At 47.3% G+C, this 6,268-nt stretch overlaps 1 non-coding gene across 1 annotated transcript; it reads left to right on the top strand.

Annotated features, from left to right (window-relative positions):
* The first annotated feature begins 3,718 nt into the window (after positions 1-3,718).
* LOC118588105 lies at positions 3,719-3,820 on the top strand. The gene has a single exon (XR_004945509.1). It is a non-coding gene; the product is annotated as a U6 spliceosomal RNA (small nuclear RNA).
* The last annotated feature ends 2,448 nt before the right edge of the window (positions 3,821-6,268 follow it).

The following is a 6,268-nucleotide window of genomic DNA, read 5'->3' as shown; positions in this document are numbered from 1 at the left end:
GGCCATCACGTCTCTTGCTTCTCATTGTTCTTGGGTTGATTCAAGATGGCAGCTTAAATTCTTTTTTATCCTGTGTAACCAGGCCAACATAGGATGGAAAAGGCTGCCCAGAATCCCCTAACACACCTTTCCACACTTTTCTCTGGTCAGAACTGGGACCTATGCTCCTTTTGGCTGCAGTCACAACTGAGGAAACAAAATTACTGTGAGGAAGGCTGGAGACACGGCTCGTACTCTTGCAGAGGAACTAAATTTAGTTCCCAGTACCTACATCAAGAGTCTCACACCTGTCTACAACCCCAGCTCCAGGAGAGCTGACACCTTCTGACTGCCATGGGCAACTGTACTCATGTGCACAAATCTACACACATATGTAATTAAAAATAAAACAAATCTTTAAAAAAGAATCCCCAAATTGTCAGGATGGGTTAGACTGATTGTGACCTGGTCCTGTGGGATGCTAATTCCTCCTCAAAAATGGGGGGCTTAGGGGTTTGAGATTTAGCTCAGTGGTAGAGTGCTTGCTTAGCAAGCACAAGGCCCTGGGTTCGGTCCTTAGCTCTGGCAAACAAACAAACAAACAAACAAATAAAACAAAAAAATGGGGGACTTGGACAAAGGGATGGGGAAAGAAGAGGAGGAGGAAGAAGCTGAACTGGGTTCAGAAAGATGAGTAGTGTCCACTGATGGAAGAAGACCATCCATCAGGTCCACAACCCCCAGAGTTCTTCACGTATGCATTCTTCACTCCGACACGAAAATCAGCAGTAAAAAGCCAGCGTGACTGTACACATGCTAACCATGCAGACTTTAAGAGAGCCTGGAGATGCAGATCCTGCCACTTTCCTTTCACAGTGACAAAACCAGGTCACAGAATGTTAAGGAGTCTACAGAGGAGCATGTGGTTGTTGGAGCCTAAAGTTAATTCAAAGTTGATTTTGATTTCTGTGATACACTTTTTTTTCGGGGAGGTTGCTATTATTCTGATCTTTTAGAAGAGGAAATTGAAGTTCAGAAACATGATGTTCATTCACCTGCTTATTAATTTCCTAGAAAACTCACCTTTCCTACCCCAGAGGCTACATTAGACTCCAGGAAGGTGTAGCCTTTGACCTTATGATGTAAGCAGACAAGTAGGATGATAAGTATTGAACGTGTGTGGTTTGGAAGGAAAGATGGCAGGTTCTGCCATCGGGTGTTTGAATAAGTAGCAGCCCAGACGCTCACAACTGTGTGATATTAGGGGTGAGTCTCTGTCTAATCAGCCCCTTTTTACCCTTTGGGTATGGGGAGAGCTAAACATGGCATACCCAGATGACATCAGGTCACGTTTCACAGCCTGGAGGAGGAAGCGCCTACTACGCAAAAGTGTACAGATGCATTTGGAACAGTGTGAGAGTAGAGGTTTGAAAGAAAATGGCCCCTAAAGGGAGTAGCACTATCAGGAGGTGTGGCCTTGTTGGGGGAAGTGTGTCCCTGTGGGGGCGGGCTTTGAGGTCTTTTTCTCAAGCTTCACTCAGTGTGACAGTTGATCGACTTCCTGTTGCTTATCAAGATGTAAGGACCCTCAGCTCCAGTGCCATGATCCCCACCATGATGATAATGGACTGAACCTATGAACTAACTGTAAGCGAGCCACCCCAATTAAATGTTTTCTTTGTAAGAGTTGCTGTGGTCATGGAGTCTTGCAATAGCAATAAGAACCCTATGACAGTGAGCGACAGGGGCTGTGTAATGGTGGCCTTGTAGTATCAAGGGGATGAGGTCCCTCTAGGATGAAGTGCCACAGGAGGATGGGAATGACTTGTTTGAATACTTCTGTGGCTGAGCAGAAGTTGATAAACAGAAACTTCAGGTAACCCACCTGACTTAGGGGACTCTGCCTCGGGCATAGCATGGGAGGGCAGTTTGTAGTGAGGTCATTTAGCGACTTCCTGATGTCACCCATGTTAAGGTAGCATATAGCACTGACCTTGAACTTCAGGCCTGATATTACATCACTGGTTCCTTTTAAAAAATATTATTTAGGGGGCTGAGGAGACAGCTTAATGGTTAAGAGTGCTTGTTCTTACGAAGACCTGGGTTTACTTCCCAGCACTCACACCGAGGACTCACAACTACCCATAACTCCAGTTCTAGGAGATTTGATGATGCCCTCTTCTGGCTTCCCAGAGCACTTATAAATGTGGTGCACAGTCAAAGTAAATCTTCAAAACTCTCTCTCTCTCTCTCTCTCTCTCTCTCTCTCTCTCTCTCTCTCTCTCACACACACACACACACACACACACACACACACACACACTCACAATCTTGCTTTAGTATGCAGCCTTGGCCAGCCTGGAACTTGCTATGTAGAATAGGCTGGCCTAAGTTCACAGAGATCTGTCTGACTCTGCCTCCTGTGAACTGGGGTTAAAGACAGATGCCATCATGCCTGGCCCCTTATGATTCTTGAGATAAGATCTCATATAGTAAATTGGGCAGTGGTGGCAAACACCTTTAATCCCAGCACTTGAGAGGCAGAGGCAGGCGGATCTCTGTGAGTTTGAGGTCAGTCTGATCTACAAAGAAAGTTCCAGGACAGCCAGGACTGATACACAGAGAAACCCTGCCTCAAAAATACAAAACAAAAACTCATATAGCCTAGGTTGGCCCTACATCTACTATACAGCAGAAAATGATCTTGAACTTCCCAGCCTCCAGCCTCCACCTCCTAAGTTCTGGGGTTACGGGTGTGTATCACCACACTTGGGTTTACACAGTGCTGGTGTTGGAATCCAGGGCTTTGTGCATGCTGGGTAAGCACTTTACCAACTGAGCTACAGCCTCAAACTCATCTAGGGTTCTGCACCTCAATACATCTGTAAAATGGGAACAACGGTACCTGATTCATTGGCTGTTTGTGAGTTTTAGAGGATGTGATGTGAGTTAATAGTTTATCATGAGAACAGAGACAGGGTGAGAGTGTTTACCAACTGCCAAGCACAGGGCTGTGTGACTTGTACAGTGTTACGTTGCTGCAAGCAGAGAGCTCAAATAGTGTTCATCCTTTATTCCAGGTACAGGAAGCCTCCCGTAACATTAAACAGGCCTTTTACACGAGAAGTACTGGTCTGGTCATCTGTTGGTCTAATGCAAATGCATCCACCCCCTTAGTTGTTCACACATTCAACATGTTTTGAGTGCCTACTGCTAAATTGGCGCTGGCATAGTGAGATGGTCTTTTAGAAGTTCACAGTCTGGCATGGAGGCATGACTTGAGTACTGTGTGCACTACATCTTTGGAAGTCAGTGTCTTGGGTGACAGCCTGGAGGTGAGAGACGGATTGCAAAGGCACTGAGCATGTTCTCCGATAAAGCTCACTGCACCTACCTTCAGTTCCACCACCACGACATGACACTTTGGGCTGATGACCCCACTGCCCCGCAGCGAAAGGAGCTCTTTCATTGAGAAACCTAACAAATATCAGGCTTTGAATAAAAAAAATGTCTTGTGCAGAAGGCACTCTGGACTCTAAGCTGTGGCTGTCCCTTGCTGGTGTGTGACCTCAGGCATGTCGTTTTCCCTCGTGCCTCAGCCTCTTAGGTTAATGAAGGATGGGCTCTGTGGTCCTGAAGGCTCCCTTTACCCAGGGCTAGAGGCCGTGACTCCAAGGATCCACAGTGGTTTCTTATATGGGGCTTCCCTTCCCTCCTCTCCATGAAACTGCTGCTCTGTGCTTGCTTTGGCAGCACACGCAAAAATTAGAATAATACAGAGTAGATGAGGATGGCCCCAGTGCAAGATAACACGCAAGCTCTTGAACTGTTCCATATTTTTAAAATAATATATAAAAGAAAGCCACACACACACACACACACACACACACACACACACACACACACGCGCGCGCGCGTCGTCCTCTCTAATACACAGTGCACTACTGGGCAGGGACCGACTCTCTCAGAAAATGTCTCCCAGGAGGAAAACGTAAAGAGACAACAGCAACCAAAACACAAAAGCAGTCAAAACAGAAGGCTGCTGCTTGCTGCTCCTCTGTGTCTGAAGCAGGCGCATTTGGCCAGCCTGGCTTTTTCCTGAGGAAGACTCATCTTTCAATTAGTTGTGCCATGGCCTGGAGGTTCCATATTTCCCAATTCTGTGTTTGGAATTCTCTCTCCACAATACTTCAGAAAGAAGAGCCAACTTTGCAGTTTTCTCCAAATCTGCTTATTGCCCGGAGATCTGGGAGGGGCCGAGACGGGATGAGAAGATGGAAACCCAGCTGGACCCCATACTTTCCATGCTGGGCAGCTTCCCAACCACAGCGGCAGGGGCAGGATGGAGAGGAGGACCCGGGGCACCTGCCTCCAGCAACAGGCTGTGTAACAGGATAGAAGAGTGCAGGGCAGCTTCCCACAGACTCTCTTGTTCCCTTGTGTCTGGAGTCTGGCTGTAGTCAGAGTGTCAAAGGGGCAATGGTGTGCCCATACCTCCTCATCCTCCCAGCCTGGGTTCTTTCTTCTCTCTGTGGGGAAAATGGGTTCGTTCTTTCTTTGGTATTTTTTTTTTATTCTTCTCTCATATTTATATCCTGATAACAGTTTCCCCTCCTCTCCCTCGCCCCTGCACTCTCTCCTCCCCACCTCCTCTCTCTCCAAGATCTACCCCCACACCCCATCTCCCTTTAAAAAATAGCAAGCCTTCCAGGGACATCAAGCAAGCATGGTATAATATGTTACAATAACACCAGGCACACGCCATCATATCAAGGCTGGAAGAGGTGACCCAGGAGGAGGAAAAGGGTCCCACAAAGAGACCAAAGAGTCAGAGACAGCCTCCACTCCCACTGTCAGGAGTCCCACAAGAGCACCAAGATACACAGCCATAGCATATATGTGCAGGACCTAGGTCAGACCCCTACAGGTTCCCTGATCTCTGTGAACCCCCATGAGTCCAAGTCAGTTGATTCTGTGGGCTGTGTTCTCATGATGCCCGTCTCCTCTGGTTCATCCAATCTTTTCTCCCCCTCCTCCGCAGGACTCCCTGAGCTCTGCCTAATGTTTGGCTGTGGGACTCAGCATCTGCTCCCCCAAGTCGCTGGATGAAAACCCTGAAGTTCCTGAAAGTCAATGATGTCACAAGAGGGGACTGGGAGAGCTTCCTCCTTTCTCATTGCTGTGGGGCACCAAGAAGAAAAAACTTGAGGCAAAGCAGGGCAAGGTGCTCTGGTTTCATCTCTGTTTCTGTGATACAGTGTCCTGACCAAGCTTAGTCGAGAAGAGGGTTTATTCAGCTTACAGTTCCAAGACACAGTCCACCGTAGCCAGGTCTTGACGCAGTCAGCTGCATTGAGCAAAGAGAAATCCATGCGTGAGGGTCTGTTTCTTATTGGTTGGATTTCTTCTCTTTTATTCAGTTCAGGAACCCCTGCCTAAAGGATGGTGCTGACCATGGTGAGCCAAGTCTTCCCACATCAGTTAGCAATCAAGACAACCCCCACCCAATCATACCCACAGTCCAAGTTGATCCAGATCAATGGTTCTCAACCTGTGGGTCCCCACCCCTTTGGGGTCAAAGGACCCTTTCATAGGAGTTGCCTAAGACTATCAGAAAATACATATTAATATAATTAATTCATAACAGTAGCAAAGTTAGAGTTATGAAGTTGCAAAGAAAATAATTTTATGGTTGGGGGTCACCACAACATGAGGAACTGTATTTAAGGGTCACAGCATTGGGAAGGGTGAGGGCCACTGATCTAGACAGTTCCTCAATTAAGGCTCTCTTCCCAGGTGACAGTTAAAAGCTAATCGTCACAAGAAGCCACTGGGAGCAAGTGTTTGGATTATAAGGAGCTGTGAGTGGGTCATACTTATGGGCTCTGGAATCAGATAGACTGACCCTGAATCTCAGTGCCATCACTATTCATGGGACCTTGAGTCAGTGACTTAATATCTTTTAGCTTCGTGGTTGGCGTGGGAATAGGCGAGTTGCCTATTGTATTGAGTAGCACAGGGCAAATGTGCAGCCAGCATCTACTGAGTGACTGATGAGCTCTTACAATGATGGAAGGACGAAGCCTGGCCTTCATTTCCTCTTCATCAGGCATAGAGAGAAAAGTAAGTGCAGTGGATGTCCAGGAGCCAAAGGGTAATTCTTCACTCCTAAGAACTGTCCTCACCTCCCCAGGCAGGAAGGCTGATGCCCTTCTGGCCACAAGACCACAATAGGTAGCTGTTGCTGAGTTTAAGGCAGGGAGCCTAGAATGCCAGGTGAAACCCAGAG

This window comes from Onychomys torridus, chromosome 7 (assembly GCF_903995425.1).
Source record: "Onychomys torridus chromosome 7, mOncTor1.1, whole genome shotgun sequence".
Taxonomy (NCBI): domain Eukaryota; kingdom Metazoa; phylum Chordata; class Mammalia; order Rodentia; family Cricetidae; genus Onychomys; species Onychomys torridus.
This window is presented reverse-complemented; position numbering and strand designations above follow the sequence as displayed.